We start from the raw sequence: 10,445 nt of genomic DNA, 5'->3' as shown, positions 1-10,445 counted from the left end.
CTAAGATAGAAATAATCATACTCGTCTGCTGCTCAGCTTTCAGTGGATCTGTTCCTCCCTCAAAGGTTGGAGGATGCTGTCTCCTGAACCGCTCATACAAGGGCTCCCACCTGTTCCCAATCTCAGGTGCCTGAACAATTGGTGCCACAACAGGTGTCATAATAGGTGCAGCACTCTCTGACAGAGCCTGCTGTTTTAGAAGACGAATTTGCTCTTCCTGGCTATGTAGCTGGGCTTGCATGTCCGTAAGTATCTGCTGCCAGTTCTCAAGGACTGGTGGAGGGTTCTGGCCCGGGTCATCATCTCCAGCCTCAGAACTTGTGCTGGCTAGTTGTATTGATCTCCTTGGACGCATAGCTATCCAAGTTTATTTGCAATCAACAACTCGGCGATCAGACAATGATGTTAGGGTAACAATCTTTCCATGATCCACCGTTGGAACCCAACCTACCACAAGCAATCAAGATGCAAATAATCATTCAAACATTCACTCACACGCAACTGCAATGCTAATAAGAACGCCTCATTATCATCACACAATAGTCAAGGGCCAGGCCCTATCAGTATCTCATGCTCAATATTAATCATGTAGTAAAGCATTAATATTTCATTGAAGCACTTAAGCATATAATCACATGTATACAATTACCAAACCCTGAATCGAGCTTGTCTTTAGCAGCGAGTGTACATGTCCAGCCAGTCTTCACGAACCCTTAAATGTAGACCACTTTGATACCAAGTTGTAACGCCCTGGATAACCAAGACTGTTACACTGTGGATTTGAAATAGTGCAAGACTTTCTAATCAAGTCATATGAATAAAAATGTGTTCTTAAAGTCATAATCAGATTAGGGTTAAAAGATTGATCATAAATGATTATTTTTCATTAATATAGATGTTTGGTACATGGGAACCCAAAAAAAGGGTTTAAAAGACAATTTATAAACTCCCCAAAAGTTATATACAATCAGTGGCCACTCTAATGGAAAAATACAAGTTTTATGCTTCTATCCCTGTACTTTCCCTCAGCCATTGTGGACGAGCAGCTGACAATGTACACCTTTCCCCCAGAGCTCTCCAACTCATGGTTGGTCTAGCTTACCCTTGCCTTTACCTGCACCACGTAGCACCCATGAGCCAAGGCCCAGCAAGAAAACCACAGCAATAATACATAATCAATTAATTCATAAAACAGTTAACCAGATATTCAGAAAGCCATAGCATCAAGCTAACAACAGTAAATATTTATATTCAACAATTCATCTCAATCAACATGCAATACTAAGGGTCGGCGCCCTTAGGCCACATCCTCTATTTAATCTACTGACTCCGGCTCGCTTAGGTTGAGTTCAATGTTTTTCTAGCTCACTTCGGCTCACAGTGGCCGAGCCGCGTCCTGTGCGCAAATTATTATCCCCCGACTCTCTTAGGTCGTTCATTTTCATATGCCAAATCATTCATTTAGCCATACAATAAACATGTTCAAGTATTGGGAAACTCATTCCCATTATAACCACTCAAGGGTGTAGTTTTCTTACCTTTAATTCTGAACAAAGAAAATTAAATGGTTCCAAGCACGATCCTTAGTCCCGAGCCTTGGAAATAAACCTAGTCAGAGTGGCCAATGGGTAATCATCAACTTCCCATCCAAATAAATACTTATGAGACAAAAAATAGCCACCAGGACCTCAATTCCTACTAAATCGGGTAGTAGAAATTGTCCCAAGCGCCTAGATTTGAACCCTCGAGCCTTACCAATCCTAAAAACCATTCTAAGGCAAAAATCCCTAGGCGGGTCACGACCTGGCTTAGTGGGTCGCGACTTTCCCCTAAGAGAGAGACCAAGAAACCAAGCTATAGGGGAGGCTGGTCGCGACTTGGCTTAGTGGATCGTGGCGCGCCCCCAAGTTAGAGGCCAACCTACGCCATTCTGGGCACACACGCCTCAGCGCCCCAGAGCTGGGTCGCGGCACGCCCTCTTTGAACCCAGAAATTCTAGGTTTTTCCCATGTTTCTCCCAGCCAATTTTCCAGACCTTCACCTTAACAAACCTTCCCAATTAGACCAAACCCAACATAAAATTCCTATCAATTATACTTGAATCAATACCCCAACTCAGTAGCAATTCACACTCTCACTAGCACCCAAATTCAACTCAAAACTAACTAACAAAACCTGACCTTAAGCAAGCTTAATCCTCAACATAGTTTCAACATAATTCAGAGATTCTAACCAGAATCCTTACCTTATGTGGCCCCCAAATTTCTTCACAATTTCTCTGAGTATTCCCAGCTTGATCACCCAAATTTCCTTCTCTTTTTCCCTTAGCTTCAAGCCCTCAATTCCAGAGTTTGGTTCCCCAAAGTTTCTTAGCTAAAACTCAGCAAAACAACCAGCTTGACATCTCCTCAATCTTCAAGCTTCACTAGGTTTCACAAGGGAGAGTGAAAGAGAGAAATCGTGAGTGAGAGATGAGTGAAAGAGCTTAACCTTCCTTCAAATTCATATTACCTCTACTTCCCAAGTTTCTGAGTATATCCCTTAGTTTCTAAGCAAAAGACCTTGTTACCCTCCTAAACTTACTAATCTTCCAAGGGTACTTAAAGGGTAAGATAGTCATTTTCCCCCAGCTCCCGCTAATTCCTCAAATATTTCTACCATTAACCAATTAATCCCATTGTAACAAATTAATCACCAAATACTTATTTAGTATCCATAATTCCCAAAATATCCCTTAAATTTCCTTCCGAATACCCCGAGGCTCCCCCGAGCCGAGTATTAAACCCCGCTGTGACTATTTCGCCAATCCGCCCACTAGGACCGTCTCGAGACATATGCTGCAAATATATCCACATAATAATGTGGTCTCAATAATTTACAATATATAATCACATTTATGTCGTCAACGAGACAAAAATACAAATATGCCCTTATAAGCTATAACGGGCCCACGTGCATATCTAATACTCACAAACATGCATGTCACATAGTCATATAATCATATTAATCATGCATGCCACATAATCATGCATTAAACCATTAAATCACACGTATACCAATTATGCCCTCCCGGCACGTTAATCAATGCCCTTAAGCCTTGTTAGATATTTTGGGTTGTTACACGTGCCGTTAGAACTCCCCACATCACCATGCATGCCAAAGAGAAATCCTATTTATTACCTGAAAGGGGAAAGTAAGGGGGTGAGCTAAAAGCCCAGTAAGGAAGTACAAACAACAAACAAAAAAAAAACACAACAAAACATAATCATATTATAAGACTCCTACAACATCATATACATACATTGTCATACATCGTACTTAACATCATCATCATACATCATACATAAACGTTATCATCATACATCATACATCATTATCATGCATAGGTTTTGTGGCTAGTGTGGTGGACACTACCAAGATTTTTCCAGTAGGGCCGGGAGAGACCAGGTTGGTGTGTGAGTTTTTGGATGTATTTGCTGAGGATCTTCCAGGATTGCCGCCACACAGGGAGATTCAGTTTGTTATTGAGTTAGCACCGGGGATAGAACTAGTATCAAGAGCACCATATAGGATGGCACCAGCAGAGTTGAAGGAATTGAAGATACAGCTACAGGAACTTCTGGATTTGGGATTCATCAGGACTAGCTACTCTCCATGGGGCGCTCCAGTTCTGTTTGTGAAGAAGAAGGATGGAACTCTGAGGATGTGTATAGACTACATGGAATTGAACAAGTTGACCATCAAGAATAAGTACCCTCTACCAAGGATCGATGACTTATTTGATCAATTGTAGGGAAAGACAGTGTTCTCAAAGATTGATCTTCGATCTGGTTATCACCAGCTAAGGCGGATGAGGACATATCGAAGACGACCTTCCGAATGAGGTATGGGCACTATGAGTTTTTGGTCATGTCTTTTGGTGTGACCAATGCCCCGGCAGCTTTCATGGATCTAATGAACAGGGTGTTCAAAGATTTCTTGGATCAGTTCTTCATTTTCTTCATCGATGACATCTTGGTGTACTCTAGTTTAGAGGCAGAGCACGAAAAACATCTTCGACAGGTCTTGCAGAAGTAAGGGAGCATCAGCTATATGCCAAGTTTAAGAAGTGTGAATTTTGGTTACCAGAGGTGACTTTTCTTAGGCATATAGTTGGAGCAGAAGGGATTAAGGTGGATCCGTCCAAGGTGGAGGTAGTGATAGATTGGCCGAGGCCAAGGAACGCCTCAGATGTTCGGAGTTTCCTCGGGTTAGCAGGTTATTACAGGCAGTTTGTAGAAGGATTCTCGAAGATTGCTACACCGATGATAGAATTGACACGAAAGAATCAGAAGTTTGCTTGGTCAGAGAAGTGTGAGAAGAGTTTCCAAGAATTGAAGCGACGACTTATTACTGCACCTGTGCTGAGTCTTCCTTCGGAGAAAGGAAAGTTTGTGGTATACTGTGATGCATCAAGGATGGGTTTAGGCTGTGTGCTGATGCAGAATGAGAAAGTTATAGCTTATGCATCGTGACAGTTGAAGGAATATGAGCAGCGATATCCTACCCATGATCTGGAATTGGTGGCAGTGGTATTCGCACTGAAGGTGTGGCGACATTACCTGAACGGGGAGAAATGCGAGATATACACTGACCACAAGAGTCTGAAGTATTTCTTCACCCAAAAAGATTTGAACATGAGGTAGAGGCGTTGGTTGGAGTTGGTAAAGGACTATGATTGTGACATTCTTTACCACTCGAGTTACATCGTTATATCCTTAGTGACCCCTTTATCGTGTTGCGTTCAACACGCTAACAACCATTTGGTTTTCATACAACATACAAAATACATGCATTCCAGTCATATCAATACAAAGGAAATAATCAATTCATCAAATTTATCATATAATTTTCAAAATAGGATTTCATACGCCATATCACATGGTACATCATCATACGTAACATTTAACCTCAAACAAACCCATCTTATTGTTTATGACATAAGTAAATAGAATTCTATCTAACTTCCTTACCGCAGGTCCGAGCAAAGCAAAAATTGAACAAACTTCACAATGAGCCTATAACCATAATCAAATAGCATTCTTTAGGATTACATAAGATTTTCTTGTGCCCAACTCACATATCCCATGTGTGCATGAGTCATGTACACATGGTGCAATTTACACATAATTTCCAAACATGCACATTTTTCACATAAAATCACAAAAGAATAATGTCAATTCTACCTATTATCCATGCATGGTTTTTAAGTAAAAATTATATGGTTGAATAATAGACATATTTTTTAACGTAAAAGTTCATTTGCATGCGACATACATACGTGGGAGCGTTGTTAAAAAGTGACGTTAAAAACGATAATTTCTGCATGCTTATTTCTAACATTTTCAAAATAAAGATTTAGTAACATCATTTCCTCACCATTATTTATTTCCTTTAAATTCCTAAGTTGATTAAATCTCTTAAGACATTATTTTTATTTCATAAAAATAATTTATCTAGCCATAAAAACAAATTATAATTCCACTTTTTATTTTAAAATTGCTAAAAAAAATAACAAAAGCTTGAAATTATCTAAAAGTACTTATAAATATCATGTTTCCTTTAGAAAATAACAATTTATTTAAATTAATACAAGATTTGATGTGAGAAAAATATAAAATAATTTTAAAGGTGAGAAAAATATATTTTTTCTTGTATTATTTAAGGCTTAATTTATGTAGTGTAAACTCATATGTGATAACCAAAATAATTATTTTTAATTTTTTAAACTAAACTTTCAGCCACCATTTATTTTGTTTAAAATCACAACTAAATCTAAACTCAATATTTTTCTTAATTAAAATAAAGAAAACCATACTTATTAACATGTGAACATTCAAGGTTACATTTAAAATATCATTTTAATTTATATATAGTTTAGGGTATTAATTTATTTCAATACACACACAAACTTCTTTTCATTTAAAAGACATTTCATAATTTTTACCAAAACTTCCAGCAACAAATTAAACCCTAAAAAATAACCATCTTAGAATTAAAACTCATATTTTCTTTATAAAATATATAAAAAAAAACGGTAGGTATTTATTTGAGTAAAAATATTCATTTTAATTTAAATTAAAATACCCTTTTAATTTCAAAAAATCATCACAGCACTTGCAAAAATATTTATGCATGCAAATCATTATTTCATCAAATTTCTCATCATTTAAACACAAAAATTAGCAAGCATATTAAGTCATGAAATTCATCCTTTTACATCATGCTTCATAAAACTCATACAATAATCATACATGTTTAATCAACACAATTTAAACACAAACCCTAGCATGTTTCTACACATCTTTTAAGCATTTAATATTACCTTTAGCATGCAATAATTAATCAAACTACCTTAAACATACTCACAAGGCAAAAACATCCATAGTACTATTTTCAAAATATATCACCAAATTTTTGTGCCCTTCTTCAGAAAATAAATCATTAGGTCTACACAAGAACATACAACAAGATTCCTCATTTAAACCCATCATGCTGTCAAAAATATCATAATCATCTCTCAAATCCAAAGCTGGTTTCAAAGCTCAAGAGAAAACAAGAACCCCAGAACATGAATCGAACATAGCAACATAAAAAAAATGATAAGAATTCCCTACATTATGCTTGGTCGAAACCCCCATGAACATGAACATAAAATACCAAAATCATCATAAATCATATTCAAGTATCCCAATGACCACCTAAATCAACACATAGCAAAATTCTAATAGGAACCAAAACATCAACAATCCATTAGATATAAACACAAAACCAAAACATAGCTAGTGATCAACTACCTCCTTTGATAGAGTTCAAAAACTCAATTCGGCCGCCACCCTTGATCACTTCCCTAGGGATTTCGAACATCACAAGAACAAGAAAGAAAAACCACAAATTATTTCTTATATTTTCAAGAAGAAGAAGATTCATGACTAAGGATTTAAAAACACCAAAACATAAGCACATACTGTAAAACGCCCTACTCTAGTACTTTGTAAAACATTCACATTTTCAATGGTTTATAAAAGAAAGCCACTTATTATAAAGGTTTCAGTGGGGTCTTGCTTAAAACATGCAAGTTGTGCCCAATAGTTTTAAAAGAAAATATCAGTTTTTATGCAAAGTTCAAAAACAACCAATAATTCAAGTCCCACTGATAAGTTTAAAAAGTCTCATAAAACATAACATTATTAAAAATGGCGTTTTTAATTGATCGTTTTCCGTCCATAGAATTCCCCCACGCCATACACACAACGACAATAGAACTCCCCACATCACCATGCGTGCCATAGAGAAACCTATTTGCTACCTAGAAGGGAAAGTAAGGGGAGTAAGCTAAAAGCCCAGTAAGGAAGTACAAACAACAAGCAAGTAAGATACAACAAATTACAAACACTATCATTCATCTTTATACATCATAGCATCATCATAAAATTGGCATCAATATCAGAAACATAAACATATTCACGTGAAGATAATGCGACCATCATATCATAAACATCATAACAAAATCATAAGCAATTCCTTGTGAACATGGCCCGCTAACTTGTCCATGCCACCCTTTGAGGTAAACAAGAGTCTCTGGTCCTTGAATAACCTCGGCGCGTTCGCCCATGGAGTTACGTCTTCATATCCTTAGTAACTCGGGTTACGTCTTCTTATCCTTAGCAACCCATTTCGATGTGTCGCGTTCATCACGCTAACATCCATTCATATCATACAACGTTCATACAAGCCAACATATCATCACATTATGGCATTCATAATTCATAACATTTCATTCACACAACAGTCTTACCATTCATAATATAACAATCATAAATTCCATCTAACTTCCTTACCTCAGGTCCAAGCTAAGTAAAACAACAACTTCTCAACGAGCCTATACCATAATCAAAACGACATTCCTTAGCTTAACATAATTACTATTTTTCCCTCTCATATAACTCATGTGTGCATGGGCCATGCACACATGGTAGGAGTTACACACAACATACAAATATGCTTAATTACACATAAGGTCATAAAAGAATAATGCTCATTCTACCTATATTGCATGCATGATCTTTCTATAAAAACTACATGGTTGCATAATAGCATAATTTTGGACGTAAACGTGAATTTGCATGTAACATGCATACGTGGGAACATTGCGCAAATGCAGCGTTTTAAAACGATAATTCTATGTGTCTTACTTCTATCGTTTTAAAAAAAATAGACTTGTAACATACTTTGTTTACTATTCATTATCTTCTTAAAAATTACTAGGTTGATTAAATCTCTCAAGACATTATTTTTATTTCAAAAAAAAATTATTTAGCCATTTAAAATATATGTGATAAATCCATTTATTATATTCAAATTACAAAGAAATATCAAGGCTAGAAATTTATTTAAAATACCTATGATTATCATGTTTCCTTAGAAAATATTAATTTAATTTAATTAATTGTGTTACATAATTGATGTGAGAAAAATATATATTTTAAGTGTAGGAAAAATAAATTTTTGCTTGAATTACTTTAAGACTTAACTCTATGTAACATAAATCCATATGTAACAATTAAATGATTATTTTAAACTTATTAAGCTAAACTTTCAACCTCCATTTAAATTCTTTAAAAATCACAAATAAATTAAGGTCAATATTTTTCATAATCAAAATAAAGAAAATTTTTTACTATTAAAATAAACACCCATACTATATTAAAAATACCATTTTTAATATTACCATAGTTTAGGGTTTTAATTTATTTAAAAAACTAATCAAATTCCTCTTATTAAAACACACTACACATTTTTTTACAAAAATTCCAGCAATCATATTTATCATTAAAAATCACCATTTTCATTTTTTTAAAACTCATATTTCATCAAAATATAAAAAAATACATGGGTAATTATTTGTGCAAAAACATCATTTTAAGTGTGAATTAAAACACAATTTTATTTTCACAAATACCACATATCTTTAGAGCCATTCTTATGCATACATTTCCTTATTTCATCAATCTTTTAACCATTTAATCATAAAATCAGCAAGCATAGATCACCATGAATTTTATCTTTTACCTCATGCCTCATAAAAATTCATACAAAATCATTCATGTTTAATTAACACAATAAATCACAAATCCTAACATGCTCTTAGTATACAAATAATTCAAAGGAAATAACTAACACATATTCATTTACAACCTTACAAAACCTTATTCTATTTCTAATGAGTTCATACATGCAACCCAACAAAATAATAATACAACATGCATGAATAACATAACACAAATCTTTATATATGCCTTTATATTAAACCTATCACGTTCCTATTATTTTTCATGCATACCATAACTTATTTATACATAATCTCATATACACCCTATCATGTTTCTAGATTCACAATTGATTTTAAAACATACAAGAAAAACAATCATGCTTGAACATCACCCCTAGGCCGAAACACCTAGGATACCCAACAAGAATTTACACAACATCCTCATCTATAAACACATGAAACCTAGCATGTTTCTAACATGTATGAAACATAAGAAAATCAAACAACCCAATATGCCCAAACCCCAGGCCGAAACATACATATATAAAATCATAAAATATCATCAACACCATATTTCAATAATCATCTCATTACACACATTATGAACATACAACAATAAAAATCAAACCAACACCATAACCCCCACGCCTAGATCAATCTCCCATGCATCAACATATGGAAAATATCCACAAATCCAAGAACTCAAGAGAACACCATAGCATTAGGGGTAGAAATTCAATACCTCTCTTGATTGTAAAATCAAGAACACAACTTGATCAACACCCAAGTGATAATCACTCTTGAATACCGTAGGGTTTTTTTTTAAACCCATGAAGAAGAAGAACATAGAAAAAGACTTAAGATAATGAAGAAGATAAACCTAAATCTTAAAACAACAAGGAATCATAAGAAAAACCATACCTAAGACCTCCTCCTTCTTCTTCCTTTCTTCTCCTCCTTCTCTCTCTTTCACGCCTCTCTCTCTCTCTCTCCTTCTCTCTCTAATTTCGGCAGCCACAAGCAAAAGAATGCCAAGGCTTCCATACCCTCCTATTTATAGCCTCTAGTGACCTAACCTTAAGACAAGGACTCAAGTGTGAAAAGCCAAATTCCGATCCCATAAATTAAGCTAAATCCCATCATTTCCTCTCCTTACACCTCACCTAAACCCTTATCCTAATGTGAACCAAATCAAAAATAAACCTTGTCTTCTTTTCCTACAAGATGACAACTTATATTTATTTTCTTTTTCTATTTTCTTTTCTTTTCATAATAAAAGGAAAAATGTTCAAGACTCACATTAGGCCTAGATTCATATTACCCTTTCCTTTTCTATAATGGGAAAAATAAATAA

General features: G+C 35.1%; 1 long non-coding RNA gene across 2 annotated transcripts; it reads right to left on the bottom strand.

Moving 5' to 3' along the window:
* Nucleotides 1–790: 790 nt before the first annotated feature.
* LOC133784158 (uncharacterized) lies at nucleotides 791–10,189 on the bottom strand. 2 transcript variants are annotated; one of them, XR_009871167.1, is made up of 4 exons: nucleotides 10,013–10,189; nucleotides 6,837–6,889; nucleotides 3,057–3,180; nucleotides 791–1,114 (listed from the first exon to the last, which is right to left on the bottom strand). It is a non-coding gene; the product is annotated as an uncharacterized LOC133784158 (long non-coding RNA). The 2 variants fall into 2 exon arrangements; XR_009871166.1 differs by lacking the exon at nucleotides 10,013–10,189 and having other exon boundaries at nucleotides 6,837–8,274.
* Between the last annotated feature and the right edge of the window lie 256 nt (nucleotides 10,190–10,445).

The sequence above is a fragment of the Humulus lupulus genome, chromosome 6, assembly GCF_963169125.1.
Source record: "Humulus lupulus chromosome 6, drHumLupu1.1, whole genome shotgun sequence".
Taxonomy (NCBI): Eukaryota; Viridiplantae; Streptophyta; class Magnoliopsida; order Rosales; family Cannabaceae; genus Humulus; species Humulus lupulus.
This window is presented reverse-complemented; position numbering and strand designations above follow the sequence as displayed.